The sequence below is a fragment of the Neofelis nebulosa genome, chromosome X, assembly GCF_028018385.1.
Source record: "Neofelis nebulosa isolate mNeoNeb1 chromosome X, mNeoNeb1.pri, whole genome shotgun sequence".
NCBI classification, from domain to species: domain Eukaryota; kingdom Metazoa; phylum Chordata; class Mammalia; order Carnivora; family Felidae; genus Neofelis; species Neofelis nebulosa.
Genome location: NC_080800.1, coordinates 121,812,025 through 121,837,481, shown reverse-complemented (window position 1 = coordinate 121,837,481; position 25,457 = coordinate 121,812,025). Strand labels below are relative to the sequence as shown.

Sequence of the window (25,457 nt, the reverse complement as noted above, 5' to 3'; positions counted from 1 at the left end):
CCCATTCTGCTGAAACCCTGAATAATTGTTCTTCATATAATGTACATGTCATGGGAGCTGGGTTCTGAGCGAGTGACTTTCCAACACTGAGTCACGTTAACGCTGCCTTATGTAGCACTCAGGCCAGAAAGGCATTATGTGCACTTAAAAACACATTTTTCACCACATGTAAAGACCTTAAGTCATCTGAATCTAAAACAATTGCTCTTTTTGAGGAAATATCAACTAGTCACTTAAGTGTAGACAAAAGACGTTGGTGGGCAAATCATATCTCTCTGGTTTCTTTTTTAATCAGGGATCCTAAAGAAAGGCTTTTCAAAATTTACCCTCAGGTAGCAAAAAACATAAGGCTAGATGGATGAAAAGGAGGGCACTGAATAGGTTGAACTGCTTCTTCCCATGGTCCGTACTGAAAACTTAATATTAGATCATGAACATTAACTCAGAGTTCTCATTCCCTATTTCAAATTAACATGATGTTCTTTTATTAGGCCAGAAAGTGCCAACATAAATCAAACAAGAATAGAATCTTTCCCCAAATAATAAGTAAAGAAACATGATAGAGTAGGAAAGTACCAAATTAGCTACAAATTTTCCATCTCATTGTTTTCTGTAAAATAAAATTTTATAACGAACATGCTCCATACAAGCTGTGCTGGTAGGTCTCGCTTCCAAAAACACTCACAGAGCAGTAATAAAAACCAAGCATGAACTCTAGGACATCTGCTATGGCATTGTTATCAAATGCAATCATTTTGGTCACAAATCTATACTCGCTTCAACTTTTTGTTGAAATATTAGTTTGTCTGCAGCATCTCCAATCTGGCTCACGAGTACTGACAGATGCTCCGGTTTTACCTCAGCTTCAACTTACACGGCTTCTCATTATACTAGCGATTGCTCGGCAAACTAGTCCTCTGTTCTGGAAGGCGGACAAAATGCCATCTGTCTCTGCACGGTTATCAAAACGAATACTGCAGTGTGAAGAAACTCCGCTCCAAATGGAAGAATGAGGAGGAGTTCACCCCATCCATATCCTATTAGAAATTATATATGTAGATGTATATATATGTATATGTATAGATACATGGATACATGACGTATACATATCTATCTATCTATGTATATATATGTATGCATGCAGGTAAGGGATCACCTTTCAAGTTTTCCAATTATTCCTTAATGTGAACATTTTCAACCAAAAGGCATGTCTCACCTTTCCTAGCTGTATTTGTAACCTGTGCAGTTTACATCATCTGACACTAATTACTAGCTAGAAGGCACGAGAGCCGTACTCCCCCAGCGAGAGATTCCAAGGTCATTCTGCAATCGGAAGCAGGTGGGAACCTTACCGTATAAATCCGGCTAGATTCAGAGACAATAGAGAGAAAAGAAGGAGGAAAAGCCTTCACGGCAATGGAAGGACAAGTGAGTTTCAGCTACAGTCCATACCCCCGAAAGTCAGGGGTGAGCAGAGGAGGGTGATGAGGGCGAGGACGAGGAAGAGGGCAGGACAGATGGTGACACCACAGAGAACATAAAGATGGCACCAATCGCTTTGGTAGCCCCAGTAGTAGGAGTGTGGCTAGGAAGAGACCAGAGGTAACTGGAAAGCAGAGTCCTCACCTGCAGCGAAATGTAGAACTTGAACTTTCTGTGTGACAGCGTGTTTAGCTTTGATTCCTATATTTCCATAGATTTGAAGCACAGAAATGGAAAAGAACTTTCAACCTGGAGAGGAATTTCATACTTCAAGAAATTCAAGGAGCTCTTTAAAGCCAGTATTTTCTTCAGCGGAGGCGCTGAAGATCAAGATCAATCGTATTGAGGAGCTTGAGATTTGGAGACTCTGACTTAGGGGATATTCAGCCCTTTACTCCCGAACCTCTTGACATTTAAAGTTGCCTGCTCAGGGCCGACAGTATATTCTCAGGAGCTAGCAACTGATAGGCACCCAAGTGCTCCCGGAGTCCACAGGAGGGCCTTGTCATTTTCAAACTAAGTCTTCGTCTGAACCCCTAACCCCAGACATCTGTCTAAAAGATTGATGAGGATTAGAAACCAGAATGAATGCTGGTTTTTACTCCAAAGTCAGTTGGTTTGGATCTGTTTACATAACCTTTTGTTTAATTCTATAGTTTATGAGAAATGAGATTCTGAAAGCCTTATATGAAAGCTATCAGTCAATTCCCACATGGGTCAGTTCACTTCACTCTGTCACATGTCACAGCCGCATGCTGTCCCCTCACCCCATTGAACCATCTGGCAAATGGTGCTGTTGGTCACAACGGGAGCTAAGGAGAAAATGTGGCCAGACCAGTGCAAACCCATCCTCACGGCTGGGGTGGTTGGGGGGAGTGGGTATGATCAGAAGTCGGGAGGGCCACACTGATAGGCACAGGACAGCCTATTTCATTTTGCGGCCTTTTCCGCTCCCACACCCAATTTCATTTACAAGCACCATTCCTGCCAAAGCTGTCCGGGGCTCTGGTGCTTCCGTGTGCTGACCTGTAACGACAAACTTCATCGATTTATAATGGTGCCAGCCTATGTTATTGCGACCAACATGGAAGAAAGCCTTTCAAGAGAAACATCTCCAGGAAAACAAAGCACCCGTGCAGGGCAGGAGCCCAGCTCCAGGCTGGACGTGCCCCAGAACCAGAGCTGCCGCTCGCACAGGAAGCCCACTGAGGCCGGCCAGGCCATGTGTAAAAGTCCTCAGGGGCACCTTGTGACCATTCCCCACTGGGCTGCTGACACCCATCTGCCCCCTCCCCAAACCCTGCTTTTCTCCTGGACTTTGATTTCCGGCTCTCCCGTAGCGCTCGGTGGCTCCTCACCTTCTTTTGTATGTTTTATGTTCCCTTGAGGGCACATCCCTGATACCCACTTACCCTGCCTCTGGCTGGGCCCACTGTGCCAGGCACAAGGCAGGGTAAAGCTAGAAAAGCTTGGCATCGAAGGCAAGAGGTGAACTCCAGCCCCGCCTGAAACGCTACCAACAGCGTGACATGAAACAAATCCACTAACCTCTCCATACACACGCTTTCTCCTTTTTCAGGTGGAGACAATTACACTGACCTTGCCTCCCTCATAGGGATAAAACTGTGCCTGGCATACAACAGGCACTCAGTCAATATTTATTAACATATTGAGAGATTAGAAAGTTACAGTGTTGTCCAAGTGTAAGGTGATATTAAAGCATTATCACCCTACTGATTGATTTTAAATGTGTCTTAACACTCCTCAACATTTGCATCACACTAAGATGATAGCAACTGCCGATTGATAAAGTCTTATACAGAAATATGGATGCAATAACGAGCCAATATTTACTGAGTGCATACGAGGGGTCGGACAATATTCTAAGCTGATTACATGGATCAATTTATGTAATCCTGCCAACAACCCTACGGTATAAAAACTTATTACCTTGACTTTCCTTATGAGGAACCTGAGGCTCAGAGAGGTTAAGTAACATGTCTCAAGTCACCCACATGGGGGATAAAGGAGAGCAATTGGATTTGAGTTCAGAGTTCTCACTGGCTCAAGCACCTGTGTTTCCATGATGCCCGCGTACAAGTGAAGATGAAAGTAAAACCTGTGGCAGAAAATATAAATTAGCTAACCACCGACAAGACTGGTACTGGTGTCATAGAGCCTGATAACTACACGGCAAACAGAAAGCAACTACCCTTGAAGCTCATCAACCCAAGATCGGTAAAACGGGGGTCGTGATCCATGATGACCTTAATGACAACATGGCCCTTTATAAAGCAATCCCTCTTGTCTGCTATCAGTCCATGCTCAGATATGTTTAGGAGACCATTTGCTTTGCGTTATGTTCAGTTTGCAGTACATCTGTCGCATTGTTCCTTCGGTCTGTAAGGCAGGAAACGGAAGATGGGAAGAGCAGTCGACTTGGAGTCAGAAGAGCAGGGTTCTGGTTCTGACGGGCGCTGAGTACCCTTTGCTTTCTCACTGGTAAATTAAGGAGGTTGCAACAGATTCCACGTTAGACTTCTGCAGGGGCTACGATTGTGTGCTCTTGCAATGTGGAAGTTAACATGTTTTCCCTGAGCTTAAATGGACTGAAGGGGGGGCGGGGGGAGGATTCAGTTGCTGCAACGCCAGAGAATGCCTTGGAAAATCAACAGACGCTCAATTAGCCCCAACTGCTTTAAATTTCTCATGGCAATAGCGGGATTTTGAAGATGCTAGTGATGATGATGATGATGGTCTCTCACCACTATTTACTGCGTACCTACCACAAGCCTGGCACTTTATATACATTGTTTCCTTTCACCTCCTTTGAATACTGCAAGACAGCTGTTATTATACCCACTCTACGGATGGACAAACTAATGCTGAGAGAGATGAAATGGCTTTCTGAGGTCACACGGCTGACAAGTGGCGGAGCTGACGGTCTGACCATAGGGCTTCAAGGTCTGACAGAGGCAACCACGGCACCTTTTTCAGCTCCATGCACCCAGCAGTTCAGTCAGTGCTTCCTGAGGGAAGGCGTGTTCCAGACTGTTCCCGGCACTCCCCGCGCCGTCTTTCCCAAGAGCTACCTATCTCTCAGTCCACATGCTACCTTAGGCACTTTACATATGTTAGCTCACATCATTCATTTCGCGCAACTCTGAGACAAAATTATTCCCATTTTAGAATTGGGGTCACCGAAATTTGCAGAAGGTGAGTGACTCACCCAAAGCCTACAGATCAAACCGGCTAGGAAGTGAGAGTATCCGCTACTTCCAAATCCTGACCTTCTTATGAGATTTTCAAGTTATCTGTCTATTATGAATTACCATTTAAGAAAAAAGAGAGGTAACCCTCACGAAACATTACGGGACAACTTGTGGATCTTGGGTTCCGTTTCCCCTATGCCATCCTCTCCCCGGTAAATGCAGACACGTTTGCGGAGGCCGTCAGCCTCTCAGGATTCAGGTTTGGCGTCGTTTGAAATGTCATCAGAATCGCCTGGTGAGAATTAAGAGGCCGACCGGGGACATGCAGGTTCTCTCAGTTCCTCCCTCAATTTCATACACTTCACATTCACACGAAATCAGGCACGTTTGTGCTGAAAGATGGTTAATATTCTGAGTTCAAACGGACGACCTTTTTTGGTCTTCACTGGGTAAGAAATGAAGAAAAATCACACGTATCTTTTATTTCCCATATATTCCAATTTTTGTAAAACTGTCAACGTTAGTTATTTAGGAGTGAGCGCGTGCAAACTTTCGGCCGAAAGACATGGAGAGCAAAAAGCAGCATTAGGCATTTCACGGATTCTCGCTGATTAGCTTCAGAGAAGCAAGTCCCGGGCGTCACGCACTCTTCGCGGCGGGGGGCAGGAGGGGGGACCATGGCTTGCACCGAGCCACTTCCCTCGGCAGACAGCTCTTACGGAAGCCCGGGATGGCAGCCCGTGTCCCATCATTACCGCATCCGACTGGGATGGCTTCGTCCAACCGAGGCCGCTTACAAGACAACCCCGGTGCCACTCGTGGCGCGAAATCTCTTCTCACGCCGTGCTCTGCACCGGTGCCGAAAATACCACCTCGCTCTCTCACCACCCCATACACCGTGTCCCTCTGGGCGAGCCGTTTGCTTTCATTAGAATGACCTTCCTGTCCCATCCTCCTCGTCGGCAAAGAGGGCAGCTGCACGTCTTTCACGAGGCCTGGCTTCACCCCCGTCGTACGCCGTTCCGCCGGAGCGTCTATTTCTTCCACTAAACGGAAAGCTCCTCGACACAGGCCCTCTCTTTGGTGCATCCTCGGGCCTCTGTGCCTAGGCTCCATTAGGTCTGGCACCTGGCAAATGCTCCGTAGAAGTTCAGCGAATGGATACGTGTGGACTCTCTAGACGCGGCTCACCCCTTTCTTCCTTCCAGTCTTCAAAGCAGAAAATTCAAAAAGGCATTTCAAAAGCATGTCTTTACTGCAGCTGCCCGGTGAAATCTGTTCACTTCCCACAGAAGGCCATCTTTTGGCTCCACTAAGGCACACATCTGACAACAAGAGTTTACCTTTAATGTGGAACGTCTCCGTTCCGAATGACAAAATGAGATGGCCAGGAGGGGCAGAAACTGCAAAGCAGACTGTGATCCACGATGAGAGGTGAGGGTCACACTCTTCCATTCAATCCTACGCAACGCTCCGTTTATTTCTGGTGATTTCCATTGCGTTTTGAGTGCCACAGTTTGGGGAATCTCTTCTCGAACCATTCATTCATTCGGGAGTCATTCCTTATCCTTTTGACTCATGCAATGATAATATCTCAAAATTCTAAAGGTCCTTGCTTCCAATCTTCTCCCCAAAATAGATCAGCAGACAAATAGCACAGTCTTTTGCACCATGCGGTGGACAGAACTTTAAGATGACCCTCACTGACCCACATCCCTGTATAATCTCCCCCTCTTGAGGGTGGGTACTTCCCGTGACCTATTTCTAACCAATTGAAGATGGCAAAGGTGATAGGATATCAGACCTTTGATGATGTAACATTATATAGCAAAGTTTACAGGATTTCACAGATATAATTAAGGTCCCTAATTAGTTCACTTCTATTTACTTCAAAGAGAGATAATCTTGGGTGGACCTGACCTAATCAGGTTAGCTCTTGAAAATACCACCTAGATCTTCCTGGAAACCAGAGACTCAAAGGAGCAGAGAGCCTGTCTCTCACCATTGCCAGCACAGAAGAAGCAAGCTTCTGGGCCACCTGGATGGCTCAGTGGTTAAGGATCCAACTCTTTTTAAAATCCTTTTTTCATTTTATTTATTTGAGAGAGAGAGAGAGACAGAGAGAGCGAGCAAGCTTGTGAGCAGGGGAGAGGGGCAGAGCAGGACAGAGAGAGAATCTTAACACGACTCGGCACTCCGTGGGGCTCATGACCCTTGGATCATGACCTGCGCTGAAACCAAGAGTCAGATGCTCAACCAACTGAGACGCCCAGGCACCACAGTGTCCAACTCTTGATTTCAGTTCAGGTCATGAACTCAACAGTTTGTGGGATTGAGCCCCACATCAGGTTCCATGCAGGCAGCACAGCTCCTGTTTAGGATTCTCTCTCTCCGTCTCCCTGCCCCTCCCCTGCTCTTATGTACATGCATTCTCTCTCTCTCTCAAAACTTGGGAGTGAGTCCTTCCCTAATTGAGCTTCCAGATGAGAGTGCAGTCCAGCTGATACTGCAACTACGGCCTGCGACACTGTGAGCAGAGAAGCTAGCAACGCTACGCTATATATCTGAACTACAGAAACTGTGACATAATGAAATGAAAGCTGTTTGAAGTCACTAAGTTTGTGGTAATTTTTTATGCAGCAATAGAAAACTAACACAGCATCATGTACACCTGGCATCTAATACCAGCACCACCTTTCCCTGTGTGTGTGTATCACTCTATACTCTGGACCTTAGTTTCCTTATCTATATGTAATGGAGATGACGTCATTTGTCTTACAGTGCCATTGTGAGAAGTAGTGACTGAATATATGTCAAGTATACGTAATATATGCTAAGTCCTTATACGCTCTAGCTATCACTCAAAGGTAAAATATTAAGAAGCAGAAACGTATTGAGACCTACTCAGTGCCAGGAATCGTTCTAGTTGCTGGGCTTTCGGAAATGAACAAGCCAGAGAAGGTGCCTGCTCTTATAGAATTCACGTGCTAGTGATGAGGAGACAAGACAGTAAATAGCTTAATATATGAATGAACAAGAACATGTGATTAAAATAAGACAATTTGGTAGAGTGACTGGGGAACACACCCAATTGGGTGGCCACAGAAATCGCCAAAGAGGTGACATCTGACCTGAAATCTGAATGGCAAGAAGGGATCAGCTGGATGAAGATCAAGGGGCAGGGTATTTCAAAAAGAAGAAAGAGCAGTGCAAAGCTTTCAAGTGCCAAACAGTTTGGTGTTTTTGCAGAACAGCAAGAAAGCCATTATGGCTGAAACAGAGTAAGCAGAGGGGAGAGATGGCTGAGACAGGGTGGAGAGGTAGGCAGGGGCCAGATCATATAGAGCCTCAGAGACCATGATCAAGAATTTGCTATTATCTGATTTCCCACCTGAAGGTTTTGACCCAGGTGAAAGGCATCTGCACTGCTGGATGGTGCTTGGATTGTAGGGGGTGAGGGTTGGAGCAGGGAGGACGGTAGTACTGTGTAGTCCAGGCAAAAAAGGATGGTGATTTGGATGGGGGCAGGGGTTGAGGGAGCACTGCAGATGGTCATTGAGTTCAAGAAATATTTTAGCGATGCTTAAATACATAGATTCAGGCCCAAAGTGAAATGCCATGTTTCCCTTATTTTCACCCCCTTCCCCTCTTATTTTCCCGTACCAGTAATCTAGCATATGTGTACCCCCCACATCTGAATCAACCACCAAAGCTAGAGCATGGAGGTTTCTTTTGTAAGGGCGGCAGAAGTGCTACAATCAAAAGAACCCATGGAACCTAGAACACTGAGGGAAAGCCACCATATGTGAACATGAGAGGAAGATCCAGAAGGAAGGATGTCAAAGCCCAAAGCCCAAGGCAGCTAGAGAAAGGCGTGGAGGCAAGCTATCGATAAAGGACAGAAGAGCCAAGGTCAAGATCAAATGGGGAGTGGGCAAGGAGATGGCTTAGGTGATCACTGGAATACCTAGAATCTTAATGCTTTTCCCCATTTTCAACATGGAGTGTGCAGGTAGATTAGCTAAGTTAGAAGGGCCAAGGTCAAAACAAAAGAGATGCATATGAGTGTGTGCACATACATGTACATATAGATACATGTATGTATTAAAGTGCATGTTTAAAACAACACAAGAAAACATCTTTATTCATTCACATCATTGGACATCGTAAATTAAAACAAAAATACTAATGGCCAAATACAAACTGACAAACACGAAGTCTAAAAATAGAACTAGTTTCCCTGGAAAAATCTCTGAGTTTTAGCAAACTGAAGAGTATCATTAAATGCAGCTTTGTGTCTGATGTGTTTCTGTTTGCCAAGGCACTCCATTAATTAAAGATACCGTTGTGATCTTATACCCAGTCAGTAATTCCACCTTTAACATTAATCAAAAGCCAAAAATGGAAAGAAACCAATGAATCGTGACTTAAAACATCTTAGTAATACATCTGACATATCCAGCAGGTGAACAAAGAAAGGGCTCTGACAGCATAGAGTGCTGAACAAATGCACGGTAATAGAGATAACCATCTCTTCCAGAGGGCCAAGCCCAAGTAACAGCTTCAGTCTTTTTTAAAGAAAAAGTAGGGCAACACCCAAGAACACTATCTACCATAGTTTTCAATAATGGGGCCCCAAAACACTCCATGATTCTTGTGGGTTTTAGTTTACGATAAACTTTCCATCATTTAAAATACACTGACACTCCTCGACTGACAGACGTATCATAAGTGTATGGTCCATGGGGACAATTTTCTTAGGCCCAAGAAAGGCTTTGTTAAGCTGTGCTATAAATGCTAGAAAAAACAAGTGAATGCAGGAGTGATTTCAATTTCACTTGAGGACTTTATCAGCCTGTATTTATGTGTTTGTAATTCTTTCTCACAAAGTCCCTGCATTTGTGTATGATCCTTTCTTATTTCCTCAATCCGCCCTCCTCCCATCCAAAACCAATGCAATATAATACTGGTTTGTTCTTCATAGTTACAGATGAGCACAACCATCGGTTACAAAGAAAATCCCACTAAGAACGTCAACACAAAATCCACACCCCTGTATTGGTGCATAAGAAACAATTATTCCCCTCCATTTGTTCCTCATTGCAAAAGGTTTATTGACTGTTGAAGAGAAATTAGTAGGTCCCATCCAAGTTTAGAAATATGAATTAAGGGGGCGCCTGGGTGGCGCAGTCGGTTAAGCGTCCGACTTCAGCCAGGTCACGATCTCGCGGTCCGTGAGTTCGAGCCCCGCGTCAGGCTCTGGGCTGATGGCTGATGGCTCGTAGCCTGGAGCCTGTTTCCGATTCTGTGTCTCCCTCTCTCTCTGCCCCTCCCCCGTTCATGCTCTGTCTCTCTCTGTCCCAAAAATAAATTAAAAAAAAAAAAAAAAAACGTTGAAAAAAAAAAAGAAATATGAATTAAATTATCCAAGACCAGTTGAGTGAATCTGCACTTATATTTGATTTTAGCTCAGAAGTGATAAGTCATTTCTGGCTAGTAGTTTCTGATCTGATGGAAACTTTTAATCAATGATCAAGGAAATTTGATTACTGACCACTCTGCTAAAGTTTAAATGTATGTACAGAGTGGCATTTCTAAAGGTGAATGCAGGGGGTTATACTTGTGTAAGATATAGAATTGTTTACTTCCACATCTCTTCTTTTAGGCTGTGAACCCCATGAGTACAGGAACTTTTATCTCAGTGGCCCTGGTGCCTAGAGGAGTAGGTGACTCATAGTTGGTTCCAAAGTAATGTTGTTCAACTAAGAACCATAAGTTCAGGGTCTGTGTCTTGAAGTCTTTATAATCTAATAGAGGAAATTGGGCACACATATTAATTGCAATAATACAATACAAATTAAATACAATAAAAATACATGGGGTGAGGGGTCACTTTAGGATGGGGGTCATATGCAACGAAAGGGAGAAAATAGAAGCAGGCCAATTTCTAAAGATGGATAAATATGATTGGAAGAGGCATTATAAACACTGGGAATGCCAGGAGCAAAAGCAGGAAGGTAGGAAAATGCAGTCAATATTCACAAAATGACGAATACTCCAGATCCAATTAGACGTAGGTACCAGGCACGTGGAAAAGAGAAAGCTAGAAAAGGGTCTTGAGCGCAAATTGTAAAGATCCCATGTGCCAAGTGAAGGAATTTTAACATTATTCAGTAGTCAATTTAGCAGAGTTTTACTCTGGAACCACTAAAGATTTGGACTGACATTAATTAATTCAATAAACTACTTGTAAGAGATATCAACAGAATTCAAAGTTCTACTCAAACGCTAGAGGAAATAAACACAGGAAACCTCAGATAAATCCACATACGAGGTACACATGTGAAGAAATCAACATAGGGAAACGTACAAGTTATATACATGGAATGACTAAAAATAGAGAGCATCAACCCAAACAGAAGAAAACCTCAGGTACAATCAAATAATATGTGCACATCAGAGTAGATGACAATCAGATAGTAATAAATAAGAATGAGCACCCTCTAGAAATGCTAATGTAAAAAACCACAAGAGATCAAATAAATACCATTTGGAGACATTCAAGATTGTGTCAGACACATGAAGGCAGATCAAGTGTAACTTTTATGTCCAAAATGAAACAGGCATGCAGAGATAAGAAGTAAGTTGAGATACACATAGAAAGAAAGTGAGTGTGATCCCACCTGAACCTGTATTTGAACCCTGGCTCCACCACTTATTATCTCCATGACCTGGGGCAATTTGCTTAGCTTCTCTGAGCCTCAGTTTCCTCATGGGCGAAATAGTGACTACAATAATACCCGCCTACAGGGTTGGTGCGAGTATTAAATAAGAAGTAAGGTAAAAAGGTCTCTGTGAATTGGAAAGGCCAAACTCAGTTCTTCTCAGACATTGGTGTGTGTCTGGAAATCACCAGGGAGCTTGTTTTAAATGTACATTCCCACAGGGCGCCTGGGTGCCTCAGCTGGTTAAGCTCCTGACTCTTGATTTCAGCTCCGGTCATGATCCCACGGTTCATGAGTTCGAGCCCCGCATCGGGCACTACACTGACCGTGCGGAGCCTGCTTGGGATTTTCTCTGTTTTCCTCTCTCTCAAAATAAATTAAAAAACTTGAAGTAAAAATAAAAAAGACCCCGGCCCCACAGACTTGATATAACAGGTTGGCAGTAGGGTTTGGGATCTTCATTTAAAAAAAAAAATGTTTAACTGTGGTTCAAAAGAAACACACATAACATGAAATTTATCCACTGAACTATTTTTAAGTGCACAGTTCAGTAGTGTTAAGTATATTCCCATTGCTGTGCAATAGATCTCCATAACTCTATGTCCACTGAACAACCACTCCCGTGTTTCCCCCTCCCTCCAGCCCCTGGCTATTATTCTACTCTCCTTTTGTATAAATTTGGCTACTTTAGATATATCATGAATGGAATCATACAGTATTTGCTTTTGTGACTGGCTTTTTCACTTAGCATAATGTCCCCAAGGTCCATCCAAGCTGTACCATATATGAGAATGTCCCTCATTTTTAAGGCTGAATAATATTCCTGTGTGTGTGTGTGTGTGTGTGTGTGTGTGTGTGTGTGTCACATTTTGTTTATCCATTCACCTCCTATCGATGGACATTTGGGTTGTTTCCACCTCTTAGATACTGTGATTAATGCTGTTATGAACATAGATGTGCAATTATCTCAAGATCTCGCTTTCAGTTCATCTACATAGTGTGTATACCCAGAAGTGGGATTGCTGGATCATATCATAGTTCTATTTTTAATTTTTTGAGGAAATACCATACTGTTTTCTATAGCAGCTACACAATTTTACATTCCCACCAGCAGTGCACAAGGGTTCCAATTTCTCCATATCCTCACCAATATTTATTATTTTCTGGGTTTTTTTTTTTAATAAGCATCCATCCTAATGGGCATGAGGTGGTATCTCTTTGTGGTTTTGATTTGCATTTCTCTAAAGGGATCTGCGTACTTAACTAGCTCCCAAGTGGTTCCAATGCAGAATCACATGTTGAGAAAAATTGCTCTAGGTCAACAGTAGTTGCTGTTTTTCAATACAAAGCATGAGAGTGAAGGTGGCCATTGCCTTTTCAGCAAGGAAGCCACAAGAAAATCCAAGACTATCTTCCCTACCACATAACCATTGCACCAAGAACTTTTATTTCCTACACATCTTCTAACAACAATGAACACTGACTTTTTGCAATTACTTCCTTGTTACAAAGCCCCTGGCATAATGCAAATGCAAGTTCAAATCTCCTATGAATGACAATTGCCATTGCCTGTTCATCTATGCTGTAGGCACTGGTATGTATAAAGAGCACCTTAAAGGATATGATTCTTATTCATGAAATGCTGTTTATACTACCGATATTTCCCAACAAAGAGAATATTTGCCCACTCACTTCTTTTCTCTTGGCTACCATTATTTCAACTCTCCGGCAAGCTGGCCTACACCCAATTTTAATTCTGCATAATGTCTTTGTGTACTCTAATTCTATCGTTGGCTTGGGAGTGGCGATTCAAGCCATGATACACTCTATACCAAATGAATTCAGACTTTCTCCCTTTGGGTATAAGATCACTTGATCTTTCCACAGAGGTTTATGCAAAAACCTAAAAAAAAAAATAGGGGGGAGTTATCCTGGAATTTAAAAAGCAGCAATAAGAATCTTCATTAAAAGCTGCATTTAGAAAATCTTCATTGAGCACCTAGTATGTGCCAGTCACTTTTAGTCACAGACTCAAAGATCAGTGTATTTTAGTCACCAGTTCCTGCAGAAGGAATCCTCCTGAACTAAAATACTTTCAAGGGGCACCTGGGTGGCTCAGTCAGTTAAGCCTCTGACTCTTGATTTCGGCTCAGGTCATGATCTCATGGTTCGTGAGCTCAAGCCCAGCATCGGGCTCTGTGCTGACAGCGTGGAGCCTGTTTGGGATTCTCTCTGTCCCTTTGTCTCTGCCCCTCCCCTGCTCACTCTTTCTCTCTCAAAAATAAATAAGTAAACATTTAAAAAACAAATAAATTACTTTCAAGACTGATGTTAAAGTCACAGCCAGGGCTACAAATAAATTGGAAAACTGATTCACTCATTATTTCTTTGATTCTTTGAATAATTACTGAGCCCCTATTATGTTCCAGGCACTGTGGTAGATGCTAGAGATGGAATAGTGGTTCAATATTTAAAAAAATGATGTTTCTTCATTGAAGAACCATGCTTCACCTAGCATGGTAAGATACCTATGTTACACTCTTGCCTTCTTAATCTTGGGCCACCTCTTTGTCCTGTAGTGTTCCCACAGACTCCCATGTTTGCCTTTAGTGGTAATATCCCTATGTTTAAGTACCAATACTGAATTAACAATTGTTTTTCTTGCAGGATTGAAACCCATTCTGTTAAAAATAGCTCATGATACATTAATGCAGTCCACCACATCTAAGTTAAAATAGTACTAGGAGTGCTTGATTTCAGGGAAAGAAATATAAAAACCAGCAAAAACTACATTATGAAGTCAACTAGACTGGGGTGAGAGCCAAAAGAAGTTAATATGGAGAAAGTTTTTGAACAAAGACCATTCATTTAGGGTCCCAGACACAGCTCCCCGCTACCCCACAAAAAAAGGCAGTTCTAAATTTCAAATCAGTAGGAAAAACCATACATTAAAAAAGATTTGGCTGTTACTCAAGTGGATGTTTTCCCAGACAGGTAATCTTAAATTACACTATTTAGCTTTAAAATGTTCTGGCAGCATAGAATGAAATATGTGCTTCTCTTTGGAGAAGTATTAGGATGGTCCTTTGGGGTCAAAGTTCCTAGGAACAGGGTAGGGAAAAAGTTCAGGCTGTTGGTAACCATGCTGTGAAGAGAATTCTAGGCCACGGTGTTGTCAAAAGCTGCTCCATAAATCAGTAACTAACCCAATGTTAAAAGGCAAGAAATTATTCTGAAATAGGCAGAACTCTTGTTTCCAGGTGAAAAGAATACTCCATCATCAATTCCCTCTCTGGCACCCCAGCTCTCTGAAGAACCCATCATCGTGGCCGAGAATGAAGGTCTAGGATTTATTTTTGTTGGTGACATCTTCGGTAATAGCAGAAACCCAGAGCATGCCAGTCACTGCTATCTCTCTTTAGTTAATACTCGGCACCCTGAGGTTTCGATGAGAAACCAAAAAGCATTACCATTTTGTAGCAGAAATTAAAAAATCAAGAAGCTAAGAAACGTGTTCAAATTTCACATTAATTCTCTGCTGAGGCTGAAAAAGCACTTGACTAATGGCTCTGTTTTCAGCTAAAGTGTTCTGACATAATCACATTCATTATTTAAAAAAACCCACATATCTACCAATAGGTTCTTGTTGATATGTATCTTACTCCCATATGTCTTCTTTTCCAACTGAATTGTAAGTCATTTAAATAAAGTTATCGCCTTTACAACACCGTTAAGAAGTGGTTGCCCTTCTCTGCTTAAGTACCTCAAGTGACATGGCATTCACCACCACCTGGAGGATAACCCAAAAGGGGCCACCATAGTTGTTAACTCCACTGCAGACGCCATGCACACAATCTTCCTTGTATCGAACAAAATCTGTCCTCTGGCTTTTCCCTGAAGATCCTAAAATTAGCTAAATGTGTTCCCATGTGTGATGGCCAGGACTAAGCTTGACACTCAAATTCATTTGTTCATTTATTCATAAAATTCTTCATTCAACCAATATTTAATTGGTGGTAACTCTTAGACATTGTAATATGCATAAAGGATACAGCAATACAAGAAAGAGACATGGTCCTGCCTGCAAGGGACTTATAAAATGTGAGGAAATAAACATTTGGCTGTAATTATGCAAATAATTACTCAGTAACAGTACTCATTTTCTATGTTGTGTAACAAATCGCCACAAACGTAGAGGTATAAAACACACACTTATCTCACAATGTCTGTGTGTCAGGAGGCTGCGCACAGCTTACCTGGGTCCTCTGCTCAAGATCTCTCTCAAGACTGCAACCAAGGTGCTGACCAGGACTGGGATCTCATTTGAAAGCTCTACCGGGGATGGATCCACTTTCAAGATCCCTCAGGTTGCTGACAGAATGAATTTCTTTGTAGCTGGCCATAGGATTCATGGTATCTTGGTTCTTCAAAGCCAGCATTAGAGAGATGCTAGGAAGACGGGCAGGCTACATATACGATCATGGATGTGTGATGATGTACATCCTGTCACCTTTGCTATATTCTACTGGTTATAAGCAAGTCACAAGCCATGCTTATATTCAAGGAGAGAGGATTATATAAAGGTGTGATCACCAGGAGGTGAGGATCATGAGGGCCACCTTAGATTTCTACTTATCATAATGACAAAGTTAAATAGTGTTATGAATGAAAAGCTCAGAGTGCTATGAAAGTAAATAATCTATTTTAGTGGGGAGGGGAAGTCATTAAGTTTTAAGTGTATAGCTTGTTTCATCCTAACCAGGTCACAAGGTGATGTTTAAGACAGGACTGTGAAGCTAGCTGGGCAAGTGCAGGGATTGTTGAGTAATAAGAGGAAAAAGCTTCAAAACCAGGGCAACAGGAAAACAACAAATACGAAGGCTTGTCATGAAAAGATGCCTGGTATAGAAAGCAAAGAGAGAAGAACCTTAAGAAGTAGGTGAGCACCAAAGTCAGGATCCAAGGCCAAGTTTGGGACAGCCATCTCTTCCTCCCACCACATGCTCTGCAATATGCTAGGCTCACTCAAGTTTTCTCCTTGTGGTGACTCTTGCACAGAAAACCCAAAGTTGTGGAAATGAACAAAACCAGAATGAAAATCTTCCAGGGTATTAAATTGCCCACCATGCAACCTAGCACATGGAAACCAATTCTAACCCTTCTTAGTGGGGACACTGAGGCATGTCTTACGTCAGTAAATATATTAGAAGGTGCCAAAGGACCCAATGAAGAAAGTCCCTGGAGCATCATTAGAAAACTGCACACAAAATGCATTCCACGGGAGTCAACATTGGCAGGACAGCGTCATTATGCAGCCCTTCTGGTGCTTATGAGAACTCCAACTCCTTGCATAGTCTATTGTAATGAAAGATAATAAGACTCTCATGAACTCAAGCTCACAGGCTGATGCTCGGCGTTGCTAGCAATTACCATGACATTGCAAGTATCTGGGAAGGTTGTCCTCTTTGGCTGAGCCCAGAGTGGTGAGGAAGGAAGGGGACAGCTTCCTCATCAGCTAGAGAAGTTGAATCAGCTCTGGTGATAGATGTCACAGCCCTCACATCTGAGCCTCTGTGAGTAGAATACAGGCTGGTATGTTGAGAACTCAAATAAATTAGGAGAGCAAGAATCTCATTTAATTTCCAGTGAGACAGAGCAAGGTCTTACGAGTCTCAACTCTACACCTGTCCAGATATTGGAATAGGCTATCAAATATTAGAGAATTTTCCACCCCCAGTGAGTAATCATCTATCATGGAGAATTGTGGAAGAGGACTTAAAAGCAGAGGCTGGGTTCAGTGATCTCATGAAATTTCCTCTAGTTCTGGGATTATACAAAAATCGGTATATTTCAAGGTGGCTATCCATTCAGGAGGGCCAGTGTTCCAACAAGGTTTCTCTGCCATTATACCAGGGTTTTTAAAAAAGACTTTGAAAAGATAATGAAGCAATGACCAAATAAGATGAAGTCTTTAAAAATGATTGATCCCTTCAATTGTTTTAAATGAACCTTTCTTACTTGCAATGATCCCAGAATCAGCCTCAGACCTAAAGGTGATACACTTCAGACCCAAAAGTAGAAAGGGACAGATATTGGCTAGCGGCCAAATTAAGAAACCAAGGGCAATGGTATTCACTTAATGAGAGGTCACTTAATCCAATCTCCTAACCAGAGTTAGTGTGAGCAAAGAAGAGCCCAGGGAGATCATAAAACATGTTAACACTGGAATAAATAATTGGAAAATTCCTAAGACCCTCTAGGGTCCAACTTCAAGGTTATGTCCAAGGAGAATCAGTGCTCTCCATCTGCAGTCTGCACTTCCTCAAACGGAGATAAGCAGAGAGTGAAATGCAACTGAATCCCAAGTTAGGACAGAAGAGAGTAAAAACAAGGCCCATTACTGGCTGCAGATAAAAGGATCGCAATATGTGAAGACAAAGGGGCGCTGAAGGGCTTTGTGACAGACTCACCAGGAAAATGAGAATCTTTCAGTTTATAATTCAACATCCTCATTCTTATTATATCCACTCAGCCCAATACAGGAAAGTACACTGGGATTAATTATAAGGTTGTTTGGTTGATAACATAGCAAAATTTTAAAAGACTGAATGACTACGGCTATGGTCGGAAGCAACTGGCCATCATTTCCACCCATTTCTTGCATTAAAATGTAAATGAGATCGTTTGTCCACAGTATTGGAAGACATGCTGACTAGTTCCCCTTACAAGATTTTCCAGAATGGAACAAGTTCACACGTCACCCTGTTCAATCTACTCAGGACTGCCCATTCTGACGCAGGGGGATGGAGAGTGGGCCATAGTTCCCCCCTGGAGACAATGGCTCACCAGTGAGGAGCCTTCTTTCCTCTCTTTGGCTTTCATGATTTCCCAACACAACTGGTTTCTTCCATTGCTTCCCCACAGTAGTCACAATATCCTGAGTGTGTATACAGGACTGAACAGTAAAATAACCTTCCCAAAGTCACGCAGCTTGTCAGTATCAAGACTGGGCATTAAAAGCCCCTGTGACTCCAGAGTCAATGTTTCCACGGCTAAACACAGTCCCCTGAAATGGAGAGAAGTGCATGAATACATGTGCATGCAGGTACCCACAGGCACATGTGTGTTAAGCACAAACACACAATATACTTCTCATACTGGGTTCTCACGTGACCCAAAATGAAGTTCACTGGTTAGATAAAAAGAAAAGGAATGTCAGGCGGTCACTTTCAGATATTTGAGAAGAATAGTGTAGAAATGCCAGTCAAGAACAAAAGTGGTACTGCAGAGATTAAGCCATGTGTAAATGATGGCTGAAACAGCCAATGGAGCATCAGGAACTTGTAGGTGAGGACTTGTTCTTTTGCTCTGACTTTCACAGTACTCTATGACAGGCTTTCTTCAAGTGGCATCCATAGGGGTCTCCTGAGGACCAAGGTTAGTCCAAAATGTATGTGGTAGAGAGGTAAGGAGCAACTTGTCTCAGGTCATCCATTACACCAAGAGTCATGATGGGATGCAGAGCCCATGTCTTAGAAGCCAGTGATCTTCCCACTGACTAGACTAGAAGAGTCAGGGCAGCAAGAACATGAGTGACAGAAAAGTCTTCGGTGGAAAATCCGTAGCCTAATAAGAAAAGGGAATAGTAAAACAGGGTTTTCTTGAGCATGGGAAAGATGAGCACACAAAAAAGGATGAGCAGAAGGGAAGGTACACCTCTGGGAAAACAGGGCCGTGAGTGCCATTTCTGACATGATCTGACTCTCTGGAGTCAGGGGCTGGGAGGGTGAAGGGAAGAGACCATCTGCTCCACCCTCAAAACATCTGTTATAAAATAAGACTGATGGCATGTGTCATGTCAGGAGGCTCTTGTGAAAGAAACTGCTGAGCCGTACATGATCCGAGCTAATGGAGAAGTCCCCAAGGTTTGGAGACCTAGATTCTAATCCCAATTCAACTGCCAATTTACTGTGGAACACTGGGAAACTGCTTAACCCTATTCTGTCTCAAATTCTCCAATGGCAGCGGGGCAAGTAAAACAAACGCTTTTGGGGGTACTCCAAAATCACATTCTTGTATTCTTGGTAAGTACAATGTAACTATGAAGTCCTAACACCATCCCTGCCTTTCCAGCTCCAAGGTGTCCCTCCATTTCAGCCCAAGGAAAAGAAACCTAAATCTTTCATTCTCTGTCGACTCCTGGAGAAAAATGCAGCAGAGCAGTCTTCTGTCCAAAGAGAGACTTTTAAGGAACTAAGGGAAAATCACAAACATAATTACATGTTTATACTTACACTGGAAAGAACGATATCCATTTTGTCATATCGACGATCTCATATTGAATATTTGCTAATAAAATATGGAAACAGAGTCCATGCTGTAGGTTATACAGTTTTAACAGCTGTCCAGTTCTTCAAGCCATAAATCCCCTTAGAAAGAGCAAACAATGGACCATCACCTGCCCCTGGATTCTTTATGCTAACAAGTTGTGCTCTACTGAGACTGGATGTATTTTTTGGAAAGCTCACAATAGAATAAAGTCAAACGAATTGACTGAACACGTATTTGGTATTTTCCGTTCTAGGCAGCCAACCCTAAAGGAGCTGGCAGTCTTATTAAAGGGAAACTGCTCATCATTATCATTTCCAGAACAAAGAAAGAAATTAAAGGCATATTAATTTTTCACATCTTGCCTCTGAATGGCCATAAATATCCCCACTCATCAGTATGAAACAGATAAATTTATCTAAGGCAGAGGGCCATTTTTCTGTCAATAGCTACTTATTCATAGGACAGAAGATGGGGAAAGGTAGAGAATCTTTTTTTTAATAAATGTTTATTCATTTTTGAGTGAGAAAGCATGAGCGGGGGAGGGGCAGGAGATCTGAACCCGTCTCTGCACCCTCGGCAGTACAGAGCCCCATGCGGGACTCAAACTCACGAACTGTGAGATCATGACCTGAGCTGAAGTCGGACACTCAACTGACCGAACCTCCTAGGAGCCCCAAAGGAAGAGAATCTTGAGGTCACGGTATGGAAAATACGACCCTTAAATCCATCCCTTTGAGTTAACTGTTGCTCCCTGAAGGCAATAAATTTTCAAATGCAGCTATTCCTGAGAGGAATAGCACATTACGCTAAGATCATTTTAGTGTGAATTACTCTATTGGATGGCTTTGTCACTCAAGTAAAGCCTGGGGGAGCATAGTTTGAGAGAACTGGACAGGGTCTGAAAGGGAAAGGATGCATTTCAAAAGAGGGCTCTGAGAAAGTCCCAGACAAAGCTTTACTTCTTTGCCATTTTGGTTGAAGTCAGCCTTGAGAAGCTTGGCAAGGTGATGGTATCCTTGGGAGTTATGACAGAATAAAGTAAAATTCCAAAGGGGAAGTTTTATACTAAATACACTTGCATTAAATAGCATGTGGTGACCCTAGTGTTCTTCTAGAGTGGCACTATCCAGTAGAAACACCGCGTGAGGCACAGAAGTCATTTTAAATTTTCCAGAAGCCACCTTTTGTGAAGTAAAAGGAAGCAGGAGAAAATAATTTTCATATTGGTTTTTCTTTAACTCGGTATGTCCAAACTATTATCATTTCAAATATAATTTATATAAAAAATAATTAAGGAGGCCATTTACATTATTTTTTATACTATGTTTCTGAAAGCTGGTGTGTGTTTTACACTTATACCATACCTCAATTCAGATTCTAAATGCTCGCTGGAAACATTTGATCTATATTTAGATCTCATAACATTTACAGTTGATAAAGTGGATTCACATACCCAAATGGTTCTAAATACACTTAAAAGGTTTCCCATAACTGAATCAAATATCAGTTTTAAAATATGAATTAATCACAACTAATTATATGGAAATGAAAACAGGATCTCCAAGGCATGAAAACAACCTAAGGGTCCATTAACAGATGAATGGACAAAGGGGACACACAGTAGAATATTATTCAGTCATGAGAAAAAAGGAAATCCTCCCATTTGCAACAATACAGATGGACCTTAAGGACATTGTGCTAAGTGAAATAAATCAGACACGGAAAGACCAATACTGCGTGGTATCACATATATGCGGAATCCAAATAAAATGTCAAACAGAAACAGAGTAGAAAAGTGGTTGCCATGGGTTGGGGGGATGGGGGAAATGGGAGAGGTTGGCATCATATTGTATAATTGAAATAAAGTTTTTCATTAGTCGTAATTCAAAACTCAGTTCCTCATTGCACTGCCCACATTTCAAGTACTCCAAGACCACATGTGGCTACTGTATTGGACAGAGCAGGTCTAGGGTACGAGAAATGGGGAGCCAAAGCATTCGTGCAGGAGTCACAGCTTCACAGTGAGTATGGCTAAGTTCATTTTGCTTTTTTCAGGGGCCCAGACTGTATTTGTCTACCTGGCCGGCCACTGAACACATGCTCTCCACAACTCACGAGGCAGCCCAGACGTTCTGACTGGGCTATACCCATAACATCAGCCCAACCTACTGCTTGTAAGAACAACTCCTCGAGGGTAAGATCCAGCACAGATTCGACCCACGGTGCCTCGCCCAGTGCCTGGCATTAACTAAGCATTCAGCCAATTCTTATTAAATGAACGAAAGACTGCTCTCCTGACAAGCAACCAATAGACTCGTTTTTATGTGCTTTGTGATGAGAGCCTCGTTCACACTCAGCATCCCCTGTTTATCCAGTCAACAGACGGAATTCATGAACACCGCATATAATAGCTGCCCACAGGAAGCCTATTGTCTACTCCCTGTCTCCTAAAAATGTGCCTAATGACTGATGCTGGACATTTCACAAGTTTAGTTGCCCTCTTAAACACCCCCAGAGGCACCTGGGTGACTCAGTCAGTTAAGTGTCCAACTCTTGATTTTAGCTCAGATCATGATCTCATGCTTGGTGGGATCGAGCCTTGCATCGGGCTGGCTGCATGGTGACTGCGCAGAGCCTGCTTGGGATTCTCTCTCTCTCTCTCTCTCTCTCTCTCTCTCTCTCCACCTCTCTCTCTCTGAAAATAAATAAATAACTTAAATAACTTTTTAAATTAAATTAGGGGCGCCTGGGTGGCTCCATCGATTGGGCGTCTGACTTCAGCTCAGGTCACGATCTCGTGGTCCGTGAGTTCGAGCCCCGCATCGGGCTCTGTGCTGACAGCTCAGAGACTGGAGCCTGCTTCGCATTCTGTCTCCCTCTCTCTCTGCCCCTCCCCAGCTCACACTCTCTGTCTCTCTCAAAAATAAATAACCGTTAAAAACATTTTTAATAAAAAAAATTAAATGCTCCAATCAGGAGTGAGCTGCCGTAGAATTCTCTTGATGGGAGTTAGTCAGACCTTGAGCAAGGCAGAAACGAAGCACCAGAAAAAAGAGGAGAAGAGGGGCGCCTGGGTGGCTCAGTAGGTTAAGCGTCCGACTTCGGCTCAGGTCACGATCTCACGGTCCGTGAGTTCGAGCCCCGCGTCGGGCTCTGGGCTGATGGCTCGGAGCCTGGAGCCTGTTTCAGATTCTGTGTCTCTCTCTCTCTCTGCCCCTCCCCCATTCATGCTCTGTCTCTCTCTGTCTCAAATATAAATAAATGTTAAAAAAAATTTTTTTTAAAAAGGGGAGAAGAGGCATGGCTACAGATAAATCAAGAAAGGGTACAGAATGAGGATGTAGAGGCACAACCGCCAAACAGTGTCTCCTTCACTGTGTGACCCTCAGCCAGCACTGATTGTGTGCAGTACCTCGTTGTGCCCTGCCCAGTACTGCAGACTTCTGAGGTGGGGGGTTGGGAGAACATTTAGAGTGAAAAAGAATTACACCCACTAGGATGGCTACAATTTTAAACATGGAACGTAATAAGTGTGGGTGAGGATGTGGAGAAGTTGGAACCCTCATACGCTGCTGGTGGGAATGTAAAACGACTTGGCCACGGTGGCAAACATGATGGTGGTTCCTCAACGAGCTAGTCAGAGGATTACCATGTGGCCTAGCAATTCCACACCTTGGTATAAGTGTGAAAGAACTGCAAACAGGTGTTCAAACTAAGCCTCATACACAAATGTTCATAGCAGCACTATTCACGATAACCAAAAAGGGGAAACAACCGAAATGTCTATTGATGGATTAGTGGACACATACAATGCATCCATACAGTGGAACATTATTCAGCCCTAAAAAAAGGAATGAAACGCTAAGTACTGACAAATGCTACATGGGTGAATCTCAAACATTTTATGCTAAATGAAATACATCAGTGGTCCAATGCCACACCACATATTGTATGATTCCATTTATATCATACATCCACAAAGACATACAGACGGGAAGATTAGTGGTTACTAGGGATTTAAAGGAGAGAGGAGTGGAGAGTGACTGCTTAATGGGCATGGGTTTCCCTTGGAGTAATAAAAGTGCTCTGGAACTAGAGACTGGTGATTGATGCACAACATTATGAGTGTACTAAATACTGCTGTATTGTACACTTTAAAATGGTTAAAATGGTAAAGTCTGTTTATGTGTATTTTATCACAATTTTTTAAATGTCAAAACAAGTATGGGGAACGACATTTATTTTTATCCAAAATAAGATGGAATTTTAATAATAGGAGATTGAAACAATTCTTTTCTGTCTTCCTTCTTCAATCTTCTTCCCTTTCACCTTTTTTTCTATATGGTTTAAGGCCAATCTGTACCCCTACAATTCCTCTGTTTGCATTACACCTTGTAGATGCCATACCTTTTTTTTTTAACGTTTATTTATTTTTGAGACAGAGAGAGACAGAGCATGAACGGGGGAGGGGCAGAGAGAGAGGGAGACACAGAATCTGAAACAGGCTCCAGGCTCTGAGCTGTCAGCACAGAGCCCGACCGACGCAGGGCTAGAACTCACGGACCATGAGATCATGACCTGAGCCGAAGTTGGACGCTCAACCGACTGAGCCACTCAGGCGCCCCAGATGCCATACCCTTTTAACATATTTTTTCTTGTATTCAGTGCAATTGAACCTACCAGTACAAGTCACATTATTTTTAACAAACTTTTGTTTTGTTGCTGTATTTTTTCACTTTTATACCTTTATTTAACAATCAGCAGTTAGTCCTCATCTGCCTTAACTTTCTGTAGATTTTTGAAAGTGGTGACAGGTACATAGGTAACCAACACATATAGAGTTTGTTTGTTGAATCTTCATCTTTGTTACATTTTCTGGACTACCGCACATGGATATGGTATGGAACATTCCTTATTCCTTTGGCCCAGACAGCTTTGTTGAGCCTGGTATCGATGCCTACATCTGGAGCCCCCACATACTCCATGGCAAATTTCTGGATCACTTTGAGTGCCTGAGGGGCACACTTCTTGAAACCTACTCCATGGATGCACTTGTGAATGTCTATGGTATGTTCTCTGGTCACTACCTCGCTGATGGCAGAATGACTCTTGTTCTCACCACCGTTCTTTGCAGGAGCCATTCTGCCCGGCCCCGGTTGGAAAGGAAGAGCTTAACAAACCTTGATTCTAACAATGCGTGCCTACCGTGTGTCAAGAACCATGCTAGGCATTTGGTAAACATTTTCTCAATGAATATAGGAAACGGAGATTTTTAAATTAGAAACAGCAACAATATTGCTTGAGGTCAATCTTTCGAAGGAGAAAAGTAATTAGAGGTGCCAAAGGTGAAAGACCAACAAAATGAATCTAACTTGGAAATCCTTATTTTCATCTTGACAGATGCATTCGCTCATTACTAAAATGAAAGCGTACTGAGTACTTACAATGTGGCCCTGGCTGTAACGGCAGGATGATGTACAGACTCCTCCTGAAGTCAACTCTATCAAGACTCATAGAGTCGTTAAAACAAATGTACTATTTGTCTACAAGTGTGCAGGATGAAATAGAAGAATGTGTTGAGACCCTGCTGGAAGGTGGGTAAACACAATCATTCCCTACATGCCCATATTTGCGTGTGTGTTTCTTTCTATGAAATACACCAAAGTCCCACTGTTATACCATCCTTGGGGGCAGAGCCACAAAACTG

General features: G+C 42.7%; 1 pseudogene; it reads right to left on the bottom strand.

Annotated features, from left to right (window-relative positions):
- Positions 1-24,514: 24,514 nt before the first annotated feature.
- Positions 24,515-24,912, bottom strand: LOC131502687 (large ribosomal subunit protein eL31-like; annotated as a pseudogene).
- Positions 24,913-25,457: the final 545 nt, after the last annotated feature.